Consider the following 15,501-nt stretch of genomic DNA (forward strand, 5'->3'; position numbering starts at 1 on the left):
TCTTTATTTAATTAGTTTTATGAAGCTAAAGACATACAGAAAAGTTCTGCTACACTACAAATATATAATTCCTTTTTTTTCTTTCTTAAATTATAGGTCCAACAAAGTTCTTAGGGAAATAAAATGTCTAAGTCATTGTGAGTGTTTTCCTCACCGACTTGACATTCTAACTTCAATTCAACAATACTTGATTATTCTAGCAATCTATAAAACATAAGTTATGTGTCTATTTTATAATTTATTAGTTGTCTAAGTCACTGTGAGTGTTTTCCTCACCGACTTGACAGCCAATTTACTTCCATTTATACCAATTCACTTCAAATAAGTATTATGCTATAGTTGAGGTGTAAAGTCAAGCAAGTGTTTTCCTTGCAGATTTTTACATTTCAATCAAGTCATAGTTTCTCTGCTGTAGTAACCTTTAATGCAACTAAATTCACATATGGTAACTCTAATATAATCTTTACTCATCAGAAGAAATAATATAATGAACTAATAGCATAGTGCTAATGTGTATCCTGACCTTACATGAAATTATCATATACTATACAGTACCTTCAAACAATGATAATATACTGGCTTAGGACAAAAACAACAAGACTGTCATGGTCATGAACTGACTTTGTTCGCTGTTTCTTAATAAATGAATCATCTTGTGTTATGGTTGAAAAGAAATCAAGAGTTCGAGTTTACTCCATTCTCCCCCTCCTTAGTCAGCTGATAAGAAGCATACTCATCCCTGGTGCGATACTCCAAGATAGTATTAGCAGGACCTAGCTTGGCTGTTACAAAGTCTGGTGGTTCAGCGGTGGGATCTGCCATTGTGGAAGACAGATCCTGAGATTCAAATCCAGGTCCAAGAGAAGTTGCAAGTACCTCAGGAGGAGGTTCTGCTGGAGATATCTTGCTGATACAGAGCTCCAAACAAGTGAGTCTGGGTATACTGCACCTTAATTTGAGCTGTTGTATCTGTCATGGGCAAACGGAGGAATCAAAAAGCTCAGGGGATGAGTCAACTGACTGTCAAGCAGGACTAGATCCAAGGCAAAGGGTCCTCATGTGAAGTAGAAATGGATGCTGGATGCAGATTTCCAGTGGAATCAGCAGTTGAAGATCACAGTGAATTTGGTGAGGATGTCATCTCTGAAAAAGACAACAGGACACATATGAGAAATGAAGATTTAAATGATAATAGGGCAACTGATATTTATTATAATGCAGGGCCAAGCAGGTCATGTGAAGCTACTGAGAGAAGGTCAAGAAGATTAAATGCATCTGTCCAGGTGTTGCCAGCCACCAGAGAGTGGCAGAGGAATCTACATGGTGTTGACCAAGTTGATGTTATTGGAGAAAATGCTGAAATGGCCAAGGAAAATTCTACAGATCTGACTGGAAGCATTGTATCTGCAGTAAGTACTGCAATGCAAGGGTTTATGAAAGAGGTATCTGGGACAATGCGGAGTATAGAGAATGTATTACAAGGGTTGGTGGCTAGGGCCCAGTCACCATCTTGTGGAAATACTCCAGCTGGGGAGTCTCGAGATTCAGTTATTGAGACAAGAAGAAGTAATAGAAAAGTGCATTCGGCAAGGACACGAATGTCACAGGATAGCGAAGGTAATGCTGATGATATTATGAGTTCATCAGATGGGAGTGATGTTGAAGTTGAAGGGTATAGTTTGGGCATTTCCAGATCTAGTCTGAATATGGGACAGGCCACAAGTTTCAGAACTGCAAGGAGTCATAGTATGCGACTTCCTGCATTTACTGGGAAAGAATCATGGAATGTATGGATTAACAGGTTTACAGCAATAGCTGATAGGCAACACTGGACTGATGAGCAGAAACTGGACGAGTTATTACCACGCCTGCATGGACAGGCTGGGGACTTTGTATTCAGTCAGCTTCCTAGAAAGACCTTAGGAAATTTCAGAGCACTAGTGAATGAGCTGAACAATCGCTATCGTATTGTGGAGACAACAAAGACTTATGCTGGGCAATTCAGCAGAAGGAAGCAAAAACCAGGAGAGCTTGCAGAGGAGTATGCTGCAGAGTTAAAGCGGCTGTATGACAAGGCACATCCTAACAGAGACACAAGAACCAGAAGAGAAGATTTACTTAGAAGATTTTTAGATGTTCTGTATGATGACAGAGCACGTTTCCAGGTAGAATATGTCAAGGAACCAAATGACATTGATGAAGCAGTGTATCATGTAGTAAATTTTATGCAAACCAAGACACGTCCCAATGTCCATGAATCTGCGCAAGATAGAACATTTAAAAAGATGACCAGAAGGACTACACCACAGGGAGTTGAGTCAGATTTAGATGATGATTGCGAATTAATTGAGGAAGGTGAGTACGGAACAGGTGAGCATGTATACCGGGTACCAGTAAAGAATGATGGTGTGAAGAAAACACAAAATACAGTAAAGGGTGGACCTGTCACTCTAAAGACAAGAAAAGAAGACACGATAGAAAGTGAGAAATCTAGCGGGAATAAATCCCAAGACCAAGAAATTCTACAACAGATAGTTGATAAAATAAAGAAAATTGAAGATGGGTTGAAGAGAATACAGCAAAACAATATGTCCACATTGCTACGCAAGGGAGGCAGGCAACAAATGCAAACTTATCTGAGGAGAACTGAGGGGAATGGTCACAATCTAACCTGTTTTAGTTGTGGGGAGCAGGGACATTTTTCAAGAGACTGCCCATTTAAGCATACAAAACTCTATGCTGATGGACCGAGGTCAAATATGCAAACTGGAGAACCCACTCTTCAAGAGAAATCAGTCACCATTCCGACTGCTTGCAACTCTGATGCTTTAAACGAGATAGGGCTGGCTCCACGGGCCTAAGTGCAGCCCCATATGACAAGGGCCCACATATGGAAGATAATGATCAAATAAATCCAGAATTTATCAGACGACGCATCCCAAAGTATGATGGAATTTACATTAAGGGTTCAATAGAAGGGGTGAAACTGATGTTTACTGCAGATACGGGTGCAACAAAGACCATTATTGCTGACAGAGTTTATAATCAAATACCTGAGGAGAAACGTCCACTGTTAAAGAAGTCTGTAACTTTGGCTGGAGCAGGTGGGACACTGTTAAAAGAATTGGGAAAAGCCACATTTCATCTAGAATTGGGACCACTGAAACTGGACAGGGAGGTTATAGTTGCAAAAATTGAAGACGAAGGACTTCTTGGAATAGACATACTGCAAAATGAGAATGATGGACCTGCCGACATTTTGCTAAGCAAAGGGGTAATTAAACTTCATGGCGTAGCAATACCATGCATACAGACTGGACTTAATGATGATACAGTGAGAAACGTAAGAACAGCAGACGATTTCATCATACCAGGAAATAGTGAAGCAGTAATAGATGTTTTTGTGGATAGGAAGGAAGAAGATGGAATTATAAAACAAAATGAGTTTCTGATTGAACGAAGTGAAAATTTTACAGATAAATATTCCTTGATTGTGGCTCCTGCCCTAGTGGACACAAAAGATAAAGTCACTCAGAAACTTAGAGTACTCAATCCATACCCAACAGCTGTATCTATCAAACAGGATACACGCACTGGACAAGCATACAGACATGACGGTATTCAAATGACACTCTTTGACACTGAAGATACTGAAGAAACCAGAAATTTTAGCCAAATCCGCAGAATCAAAAATCAGAAGTCAGAAAGACAATGTCTTAGTGGGATGAAGAGTAACTTCGAAAGAGTGGATGTAAAAAGAGATATCTCTGCTGGGACTGAAAGCTGCATTGTACCAGAACACTTACAAGATTTGTATGAGAGTACTGTTGCAACAAAAGGCCCACAAGAATCAAAAGTGATAGCAAATTTACTTAATAAGTTTGCAAATACATTCTCCAGAGATGACAATGATTTAGGATTGACAACACTAATTGAGCACAACATTGACACTAAAGATGCAAAACCAGTCAAACAACCCCCAAGACGAGTGCCATTGGCCTTTGCTGCAGATGAAAAGAAAGCAATACAAGAACTGGAGGATAAAGGAGTAATACAGAAATCAACTTCACCTTGGGCATCACCCATTGTGCTGGTTAGAAAGAAGAATGGCCAGGTTAGACCTTGCGTTGATTACAGACGACTGAATGCAGTAACTGTTAAAGATGCTTTTCCTTTACCCCGTGTGCAAGATTGCTTGGATGCTGTCGCTGGAGCAGAGTCCTTCTCAACACTGGATCTTACCTCAGGGTATCACCAAATTCCAGTAAGGGGTGAAGACATTCCAAAGACAGCTTTCGTCACCAAGTATGGACTCTGTGAATACAAGACTATGCCCATGGGACTTACCGGAGCCCCAGGTACTTTTCAACGCCTAGTTGAGTTAGTACTTCAAGGGCTTCAATGGCAAACCTGTCTAATTTACATTGATGACATCATTGTTTTTGGGGAAAACTCTGAGGAACACATGTTACGACTTGAAGAAGTGTTGCAAAGAATACAAAATGCTGGATTAAAATTGAAGCCAGATAAATGTCATTTACTACAAAAGGAGGTGGAATTTTTGGGTCATATTGTTAGCAAGGAAGGAGTAAAACCATGCCCTAGGAACATCATGAAAATACTAGAATGGCCGACACCTGCAAATGTAACAGAGGTACGACAAATATTAGGGATGGGAAGTTATTATCGCCGTTTTGTGAAACATTTTTCCAAGATTGTACGCCCTTTGGTGGAATTGACACGCAAGGGGAAATCTTTTCAGTGGACACCATTATGTGATGAAGCATTTGAACATCTAAAGACAGCGCTTACAAGTCCAGATATCATGGCTTATCCTTTATCTACTTGTGAGTTTATTCTCGACACCGATGCCAGTGATGTGGGAATAGGTGCTGTTCTCAGTCAATACCAAGATTGGAAGGAACGAGTGATAGCCTTTGCCAGTCGATCTTTAAACAGAGCAGAGAAAAACTACTGTGCAACGGACAAGGAACTATTAGCAGTACGTTATTTTGTTGAATATTTTAGACAATACCTTTTGGGCAGAACCTTCAAAATCAGGACAGACCATCAAGCTTTAGTTTGGCTGTTCAAACTGAAAGAACCAAAGGTACGGATAGCTAGATGGATTGAAATCCTATCAGCATATAACTTTACAGTGGAATACCGTCGTGGCACCAAGCATGGCAATGCAGATGCTCTCAGCAGGTGTCCTAATCCACGTGATTGCAACTGTGATGATGTTGATATGATGGAACCTTTGCGCTGTGGACCATGTAGGAAATGTAGGAAAAGAGAAGACAACATGATGGGATATTTCTCAGCAACAAAAAGATTGGGTCCTAAGCAGGCAGAGGGTCTTCAGATTGTTAATTTAGAAGAAACTACAGATGACAATCAAGTAGTTGACAGTCTGACCTTTAATGATGTAGAACAAGTGATGGGTTCCAATCAGGCAGAGGGTCCCACTGTCAGGACTGAACAAGAGAGTGAGAATTTAAGAACTGTGAAAACCAGAGCTCAATACAGAAAGGATTTACAGACAAAGTTAGTCCCTGAAAAGGAGAACGAAGTTCATTGCAGAAAAGAGAATAAATCAGACAGTTGGGTACCGTGGACTGGAAACTACAGCATGGTGAAACTCCAACAGCTACAAGAAGAAGATGAAGATATAGGTCCTATCATGAAGGCAAAACAAGAAAATAAACAACAATCGAGTGCAGCAATTACTGCTTTGAGTCCAGCAACTCGACATTATTGGTTATTATGGGATATCTTAGAACTTCAGGATGGGGTTCTGTTTAAGAAGTTCATCAGGAAAGATGGCACAGGAGAACATTTACAATTCATTGTTCCTTGGGTACTGAGGAGGGATATAATGTTTCACATGCATGACTCTGTGTTATCTGGACACTTAGGAATAAAGAAGACACATGAGAAAACCCTTCAAAGATTTTACTGGTTTGAAATGCGGGAAGACATTAAGAACTGGGTAATGAAATGTGATATTTGTGCTGCAAATAATAAACCCAACAAGAACCCAAGAGCACCATTGGGTAACATGGCAGTTGGAGCACCCTTAGATAGGTTGGCAACAGATATTTTGGGGCCTTTACCTCAGACACCTAGGGGAAACCAGTACATTTTGGTTGCAACTGATCATTTTACCAAATGGGTCGAAATATTTGCAGTACCTGACCAGACTGCTGAAACGTGTGCACAGAAAATACTGGAGGAGGTTATTAGCAGATTTGGATGCCCTTTGACCATACATTCTGATCAAGGTCGGAACTATGAAAGTGAAATTTTCATAAAGTTATGCCAGATGTTAGAAATATGGAAAACTAGAACAAGTGTTAGAAATCCAAGATGTAATGGACTAGTAAAGAGGTTCAACCGTACTCTTCTAAGGATGATCAAAGCCTATTTAAAGGGAGAACAAGAGAACTGGGATTTGCACCTAGGTTGTTTAGCAGCTGCTTATCGAGCAACACCATACGAGTCCACAGGTTTAACTCCAAACTTACTGATGTTAGGAAGAGAAGTAAGGTTGCCTGTAGAACTTGCATTTGGATATGTGCAGAACCAGACAAGAGGAAATTTCACAAGTTATGGTGAGTATGTTGATCTGATTAGAGATAGGATGCATCATGCTCATCAGGTTGCCAGAAAACATTTACAGTCTGCAGCAAGACACCAGAAAGACTTATATGATGCCAAGGTGTCTCAGAGTTCTTACCAGCCAGGAGATTTAGTGTGGTTAATAGCTGATGGTAGGAAGATAGATGTGTCACCAAAATTGCAGAACATGTATGATGGACCATATGTTGTCAAGTGGACAATAAGTTGTTTAAATTATCTGATACAGCTGGATTCATTTGGGAAAGAAAAACTTGTTCATCACAACAAACTGAAGAAATATACAGGTGAAAAACCCCCAAGATGGACGATAAAGGCTTCCAGAATGGTGGTCCTGGAATCAAGAACTGGAAAAGAACATTAGTTGTCTAAAACACAGTTCATAAATATTGACAGAGCTGGTTGTGAAGTAGTAGTATAATGTCAATTTTGAATAGTTAGTGCAAGGACTATATATTTGAAACAAAACAGGGTTGAAAAACAAGAAAAATGATAATAATATTTTTATATTAATTTTTTTTTTCTGGGCTCACCTAAGTGATGATGCATTATCTATTGGCATATCAAACTGCATGCCGCATACAATTATTTTGGCCAGTACAGGCATACAACCAATGTTTCAAGTAGACGTGTGCTCCTAATGACAATTATTTTTTTCATTTTTTTTCTCCCTCTATAGTCATGCATTGCATTCTATTGGCATATTTATTATTGTTGTAAACTACACTGACATTTGATTTTAAAATGTCATGCATGCATAACTGATTTGGCTCACCGTTCTGAAGTTTGCCAATTGTATATTTAACTTACCCTGAAATATCATGCATTGTAAACTTTAATTTTAACAGTATATTATCAGTCAGTAAATGTAATACATTATATACATATTCAGCTTTTCTAGAATTGCTTATATCAGGATAGCAACACAAGTTTTTATATTAACACATTTGCTGTTTAAAGGAAAGTTGAAAACTTCAAAAATAAGTTACTTCATACAGATGTAAAGTATTTTTTTTTCTTTCTACAATATGTAGTCTGAAATTGGTTCATAGGATCACAATAGGTATGCAAGTTTGTTTCTTTTAACAGTCATATGCAATTTAGTATTGAATAATGAATAAGTTCATTTAGTATTGTCACATATATTTGAAATTACTGAATTTTTCTTACTGTGCAATTTATACTTTATAATAGGGAAACAAAACTTGTACCCAGAATTGCTCTTAAGCTAAATTAGTGTACATATGTTCTTAAACATTTCATTGTTAACATAGTACTTGTGCTTGAAACCTGTGACATCTGTAGGCTCGGAATTTGGAATTTAAGATATTTAAAAATATTATTGATATCAGTGTTGAATTATAGTATCTATTGTTTATAGATAATCTGAGTAATTTAATTCCATGTTCTTGTTCTTGAAGATGTTGAGTTTTCTGTGTAAATTATAACCATTATATTTCAACTGCTCCTACCATTACTACAGTACTTTCTGTAAAACTTAAAGCATCAGTTTTGTGTATACAAGTGCCTTCAGTGTAAATTTTAAGAGTGTTGTGAGGACACTAACACTCTTGGCAGAGGGTATTGTAATAACCTGCATTTAGGGAGTGAGATATGCATGCATATATACGGTAAACACTATTCATACAAGCCGTCCAATTCGGTATAGATTTTTTTTTTTTAAAATTATAAATCTGTGCATTAGCAGTGAATTGCTCAAATGAGTTGACATTACTATTTTCTAGGATCCTGTGTTTTGTTTACTTGTCGATTAATAGTTAGCTGGTATAGTCTACGTGTTTTTGTGATAGCGAAAATAGGGAGTATCATGCCGGCGGCTGGCATCCTTGATAATTCGATTAATGGCTATTTCTAGTTAACAGCTTAAGGCTGTACACTACATACTCAATGTGTTTATAGTCCCTGGGGTTTCGTTTGTATACGTCATTGCATTTAAGTTTGCTTTTCCTCTTCTTTGTTTATTTGGTACATATAACTGTTGACTACCCTTTCATGCGGTCTACCTCGGTAATATTGTAAGAGTGCATAACACGGTTTCCGAACCATTGCTATAGCGACAGACTAACACGGTATGTGCCGCGAAATGCAAAACTGAATTTTTTTCTTTTTCTATTTTTACTTATGGCAATTCATTCGCAATGTAGCAATGTGTAAAATATCCCGCTGGTAATTTCCATAAATAATCACTGTGAAAATTAACTAAATATACACATGCAATACTAGCGCATGATGGTTTGAACATTCCAACAAGGATTGTGGGTTTTGTGGGCTTTGTGGGTATTGTGGGTTTTGTGGGCGTCGTGGGTTTTGTGGGTATTGTGGGTTTTGTGGGCGTTGTGGGTATTGTGGGTTTTGTCAGGAGTATATAAGGCTTTGTGGGCTGCTTGAGGGGGTTCAGTCATCTAGCAGCCATCAAACTAGGTACATCACAGTTATTGTGAGTTTTATTTTTTTTAATTTTTTTTAATTATTTTGTTTTGTTTAGTTTATTAGAGAATTATGTAACTTTAGGCAATATTTTGGACAGTAAATATTTTTTTTATAAAGTTTATTTAAGTGCAAATCAATTTTTATTTAAGTTATTTTTTTTATTATTTTTAATTCCTTTCTCTCTTCCAACTTATACACATTCTAGTCATTTCTAACTTATTTTACAAGCAACATAGATATTGTTTTATCATTTGTTATTTGAAATTCAGTTATATGGTCAAGTGAGTGTTGTCCTCACAGACCAGTACTTTTATTCATTTCTTTATTTATTTTCTTTATTTAATTAGTTTTATGAAGCTAAAGACATACAGAAAAGTTCTGCTACACTACAAATATATAATTCCTTTTTTTTTTCTTAAATTATAGGTCCAACAAAGTTCTTAGGGAAATAAAATGTCTAAGTCATTGTGAGTGTTTTCCTCACTGACTTGACATTCTAACTTCAATTCAACAATACTTGATTATTCTAGCAATCTATAAAACACAAGTTATGTGTCTATTTTATAATTTACTAGTTGTCTAAGTTATTGTGAGTGTTTTCCTCACCGACTTGACATTCTAAATTCAATTCAACAATACTTGATTATTCTAGCAATCTATAAAACATAAGTTATGTGTCTATTTTATAATTTATTAGTTGTCTAAGTCACTGTGAGTGTTTTCCTCACCGACTTGACAGCCAATTTACTTCCATTTATACCAATTCACTTCAAATAAGTATTACGCTATAGTTGAGGTGTAAAGTCAAGCAAGTGTTTTCCTTGCAGATTTTTACATTTCAATCAAGTCATAGTTTCTCTGCTGTAGTAACCTTTAATGCAACTAAATTCACATATGGTAACTCTAATATAATCTTTACTCATCAGAAGAAATAATATAATGAACTAATAGCATAGTGCTAATGTGTATCCTGACCTTACATGAAATTATCATATACCATACAGTACCTTCAAACAATGATAATATATTGGCTTAGGACAAAAACAACAAGACTGTCATGGTCATGAACTGACTTTATTCGCTGTTTCTTAATAAATGAATCATCTTGTGTTATGGTTGAAAAGAAATCAAGAGTTCGAGTTTACTCCATTCTCCCCCTCCTTAGTCAGCTGATAAGAAGCATACTCATCCCTGGTGCGATACTCCAAGATAGTATTATCAGGACCTAGCTTGGCCGTTACAGTATGTATGTATGTATGTATGTATGACTGACTTTATTTCCACTTGAACAGAGATTAAATCAGGTTAATCAAATTCAGGACAATACAAGATCGTAAAATAAAACAGAAAAGTGACAAAAACACAACAGTAGCACTGTGTCAGCTACCGTATGGACAAAACGAAATATCTCAATACCTGAAATTATGCAAATCTGTGATCATTTGGCTAAGCATTGCACTAATCGTTTAACAATTGCTTGATGATGATAATATTTCGAAAAGTTAATACGTCTACATTGTTATCTGCTTAACATTAACATCGAAATAGTAACGAAAATGAAATGGAAAACTTATAACAGGGTAATTTTATATGTAGTTCTTTCTATATGACACATGTATTTATGCATATATATATATATATATATATATATATATATATATATATATATATATATATATATATATACACTTGGTTTGCGCGTATGGGTGCGTGCATGCGTTTATGTATGACTGTCTAAATGACCTCGTTACCTCTTCAACAAAGATTATATCCGGTTACAAATATTCGGATTATACATAAGATTATGAGACACAGCATAGACGATAACGCTAGGAAAAGAAATACATCGCCAACTAATGCATTTACAAGATGAGATATATAAATACAGAAAACATATAGAAAACTCTAGAAAATATATATAAACAAACACACACACACACACACACACACACACACACACACACACACACATATATATATATATATATATATATATACTTACCTACATATGTACATACGTACATGCAGATATACATATACACACATATAAACATACATATATATACATAAACATATACACTGGATACTGCTGTCATGTACCAAAATTTGCGGATTTGATAAGAAGACGTGGCCTTTAAATTAAAAAAAAAAATGATAATTTACTACGTATTATTGATGATATGTCTGGACATGTTGGTTGATATTAGGGCACACATTTTATTGTAGAATGATGCTATGTTGTTTGCCGTCACCAACATGAGTTTATCCCATACATCATCGTCAATAGACGACATGCAGTCAACCCTGCTTCCAAGAAGTGTCTCCAACAATATATCGTCTTCTTGATTGAATAGGTTAACCCAATTTCTTACCTCTAAGGAGTCAATCACTCTCTCAAAGAAAACTTTTTGTTCCTCAAGTAGCATTTCGTGAAGTGAATTAAATCACCCCTTAGTTCCATATTTGCTCTCCAGTTAGTTTCGTCATGGTTTTGAATAATATCAATAATATGTCGTCTCCAAACAATTGTTCCTAATGTTTGTACTCTTACTGCATATTATAAAAGAACACTCCCCATACCATATTTGGTATCTGTTTTAGTGGGTTTGTCAGATATTGATATAAACGCACAATGAAAATCTTTTTTCCAGATAAAAGTCCAATCGCCCTTACACAGTCGGTTGAAAAAGAGCAATTTCATCCTATCTATGTTTGCTTCCATTTACTAGAGTCCTAAGGTAGACATTGTGTAGAATATGTAGGCGAATAGTTATCGAAAGCTTGCATACGTCGCGCAGCTTATCTCTGGCATAACTCAAGTTCTTCTATATTGGCGTTTGTTATACCTGACCATAGTTCACATCCATATAGGACCGAGAGTAGAATAATTCTTATCCTAATTTTCAGACATGTTAAAGGGTTCATTCCTCCGTCTCTGATACCAATAAAATAAAAAGAGTTTAACAACTGTTCGCCTTTATCGCATGCTTTTTGTATCGCGTCGTTTGGTTTTAAGTTGTATTTTAGAGGTATGCCGGCATACTTCTTACTTTTGACTATCGGAATTGGAGATTTGTCGAACAGAAAATAAGGGATACCAGTCGTTCTTTTGTTAGTAAACAAGATGGTGCAACTTTTATCTGCCTTTTATTTTAATCTCCACCTTGTCTCATAGTTAGAAATTGTATCAAGCAGCTGCTGCATCGAATGACGCGAGTTAGACATTACAGTTGTGTCATCTGGTAACAAGAAACAAGGCAGGTGGAGATCAACAAGTTTTTTGATATCGCAAAGTGTGATCTAATTCCGTGTTCAAATCAGCTTTCATCACAAGAAAGAACCAGGAAGACAAGATACGGCCTCGTCCTACACCTTGTCTAATATAGGAGCGTTTGGGCAGCTTGTCTGCAAATAAACAGAACTTATTACTCTCTCAAACGAGTCTTTTGTGATGCGCCAGGTCTTTCCTTTGATGCCAAGTCTGTACGAAGAATAACCCGTTGTGCCAGACTATGTTGAAGGCTTTAGCATTATCAAGAAATGTAGCATAGACAGTAGTATCTTTATCCATATAGTAGCATATATTCTTTAATACAGAACGCTGCAGTGATACTACCGCAATTATTTCTAAAACCCTGTTGCAATGTATTTGGAAAAGAAACCTACTTAAAAAACTAATGGCACTACTGATTTCTTCTCTAGTGGAAATTTTATCAACAACTTCATCAAAGTGGGAATATGTTTTTATACTCTGTTTTCTGACCTCTGCTAAGACCATCTGGTAATGTTTCTCATCGTACAGATAAGTATTGTCATATAGTGAAAAATTGGAAAAATGACTTGCCCATAACTCTCTAATATAATCATGGTCGCAATATAAATGTTTCCGTTTGATTCATCTGCCTTTTCAAGCTCACTGAACTGTTCTCTATTGTACATGTCTTTAGCTTCAATATTTCTTTTGCACACAATGTCTTCGCTTTCTTATAGTTCACGTATACCATGTATTCCCATCCTCTTGGCCTACCATTACAGTACCATACCCTATGTTTCAGCCGCATTTCCGTGTGAAACTCTTTTACGTTTAATAGTTTCCAATAGGGGTTATTGTACGGGCAAAACCTCTTTATGGGCAGAAACCTAGAAGTTGCGTCATGTAAAATATGTACCGTGTCTTGAATGATAATTTTCAATATCGACATTCGTCACAAGTTCTGCCTTATGCAGTTGCGTTAAACATCATTGCGTGTTGCTTCTTTATATCTATTTATTTGTTCTGCCGAGGCTTTCTTCCAATTAATGGAATGAATGATATGCTCGTCTGCCATTGTTGTATTATGTACAAAAGGTCTGACCAACTCTAATTTTACAGGATGATGATCTGACATGTTCAGTGGATGATCAACTATTATTTCAGCCTTAACCACTAAGTCGAATTGACCTTTTTGCAATAGTATATGGTCTATCAGAGATTTTGATTTGCCATCGGTTGAGAAAAAAGTAAAACCAGGCCTCTTACAAATGGATTGACTATTAACAGATACTCAATGCCTATCGCTCAGAAACTTTTCTAGAATAGTGCCTTTAGCATTTGATGTTAGACAATTTGTTTTGGAGATAAACAGTGAACTTAACTGATCATTGAAGTCTCAGGCGAGTATGGGAATACCTTCTTTACAGAATATATCAAACCGATCCTTCAGTTCTCCTATTGTTTCGTAGTACCTTGCTATAGGAAAATTAGTTGATGGCAAAAGTGCCCCAAAAATAAAATATTTTAGTATATCTTTACATATTATCTCTGTCTCTAAAACTCTGTCCCTGCCAGTGTTCGACAAGGGATTAACGCGGAGTGATTTCCTATAAAGATTTTCTATTCCCCCGAACCCTGTATGCCTTAGCCTTTCTTCAAACTTCACCGTTAGCCTATTGTCAGAGCGTGAGAACGATTTAAACTTTGAATATATTTTGTCTAGGAATTGAGCTGACACAGGAAAATTCAATGCTCAGTAAGAACTGTAATATCTACCTCATTTTGCAAAGAGTACAAGTAAGGTGACCCATACATGTCTCCTTTTACGTTCCATGTCATCAGACGAACTGTATGACTAGACGTTTGTTGACATAAAAAAATAGATTTTCAACACAAGTATTGCAATGCCAATAATGTAATTGACCATAATTAATGTATGAAACTTACTGCTCCTTTATTTAGTTCTCCAGGACCGCTTGGTGTCCTTATCACCATAATCCGCATAAAATTCTCTTGCCCATACAAACTTTGGTCAAAAACCTTCCTTTAAAACCTTCTCAAAGTCTAACTCATCTACCGTGACTAAAGCAGTACAAGTGTCATTTCCTCCTCTTACTTGCCAACGCTTTAAGATTTGAGAGTCCATTATACTTCTACCCATTTTATTTTAGTGTGTTTGTTTTACAAGTTCTCGTGTCCTTTCTGGTTCTGTCAACCGGTATCTTTGACATTAGAAACCGACGTTCAAAAGAGTTCCTCACACGTTTCTGTGGTCTGCAGTTTCTGTTGGTTGTGATGACATCTATAGTTTCGTTTTCTTTATCCACGACCTTCGATGAGATGCATGAATTGTTTGCGGATGGTGACCTTCTCTCCCTGTTGTTTTTTGTGTGTACTCGTGCTGAGTATCTCTGATCGTAGTGATAACCACGTACATCATTATCTTTAATTACTGTAGGTTCTTCATTGGAGGTATTGGGTATGGTGGGCAGCGTCAGCGTCACTCCTTCCCTTGAGTCAGTTCATTTCATACGACCTCCTTTGTTCGTGGCTATATATTCCGTTTGGTCCGATAAAAGCTTCTGCCGTTTGGTACAATCAGAGTCAAGAGGATTTATCGCATTCGCCATATTTTCCGTTTGTGTTTCAATTGAAGGTTTGCCCATACGCGCTATATCAGCTAGTAATATTTGAGTCTGTGCAGCACATTTTGTGGTTACATTTTCTTTATCCTTATTACATACTGATATATAACACATATAATGATATAACTACTGGAAACTAGGACTGAGTGCACCTTTACACTCTTATAATCTAACATGATGAACAGCTCACAAAAGCAGCTTACAAAATGCATATAGCTTTTAACAACGATACATAATGTAGCTGACGTACCCGCTCAACATATTTCTAACATTTTGATCCAAATGCCCAAATGTGAATTTAGATCGTAACCAGAATCGGAATATATATATATATATATATATATATATATATATATATATATATATATATATATATATATATATATATATCAGGATATCTATGCGTTTTATAACGTCATATATTACACTATGCGTTTTATAACGTCATATATTACACATGAAAACTAAAGTAATATGTTCAGCATTTCATCCTTCATCCGTTTGCACATTGCT

At 36.6% G+C, this 15,501-nt stretch overlaps 1 long non-coding RNA gene across 1 annotated transcript; it reads right to left on the reverse strand.

The window, feature by feature from the left end:
- Window positions 1-606: 606 nt before the first annotated feature.
- LOC149796929 (uncharacterized) lies at window positions 607-10,325 on the reverse strand. The gene is made up of 2 exons (XR_016421753.1): window positions 8,545-10,325; window positions 607-1,143 (listed from the first exon to the last, which is right to left on the reverse strand). It is a non-coding gene; the product is annotated as an uncharacterized LOC149796929 (long non-coding RNA).
- Window positions 10,326-15,501: the final 5,176 nt, after the last annotated feature.

The sequence above is a fragment of the Sinohyriopsis cumingii genome, chromosome 6 (genome assembly GCF_028554795.1).
Source record: "Sinohyriopsis cumingii isolate HCF-2022 chromosome 6, ASM2855479v2, whole genome shotgun sequence".
Taxonomy (NCBI): Eukaryota; Metazoa; Mollusca; class Bivalvia; order Unionida; family Unionidae; genus Sinohyriopsis; species Sinohyriopsis cumingii.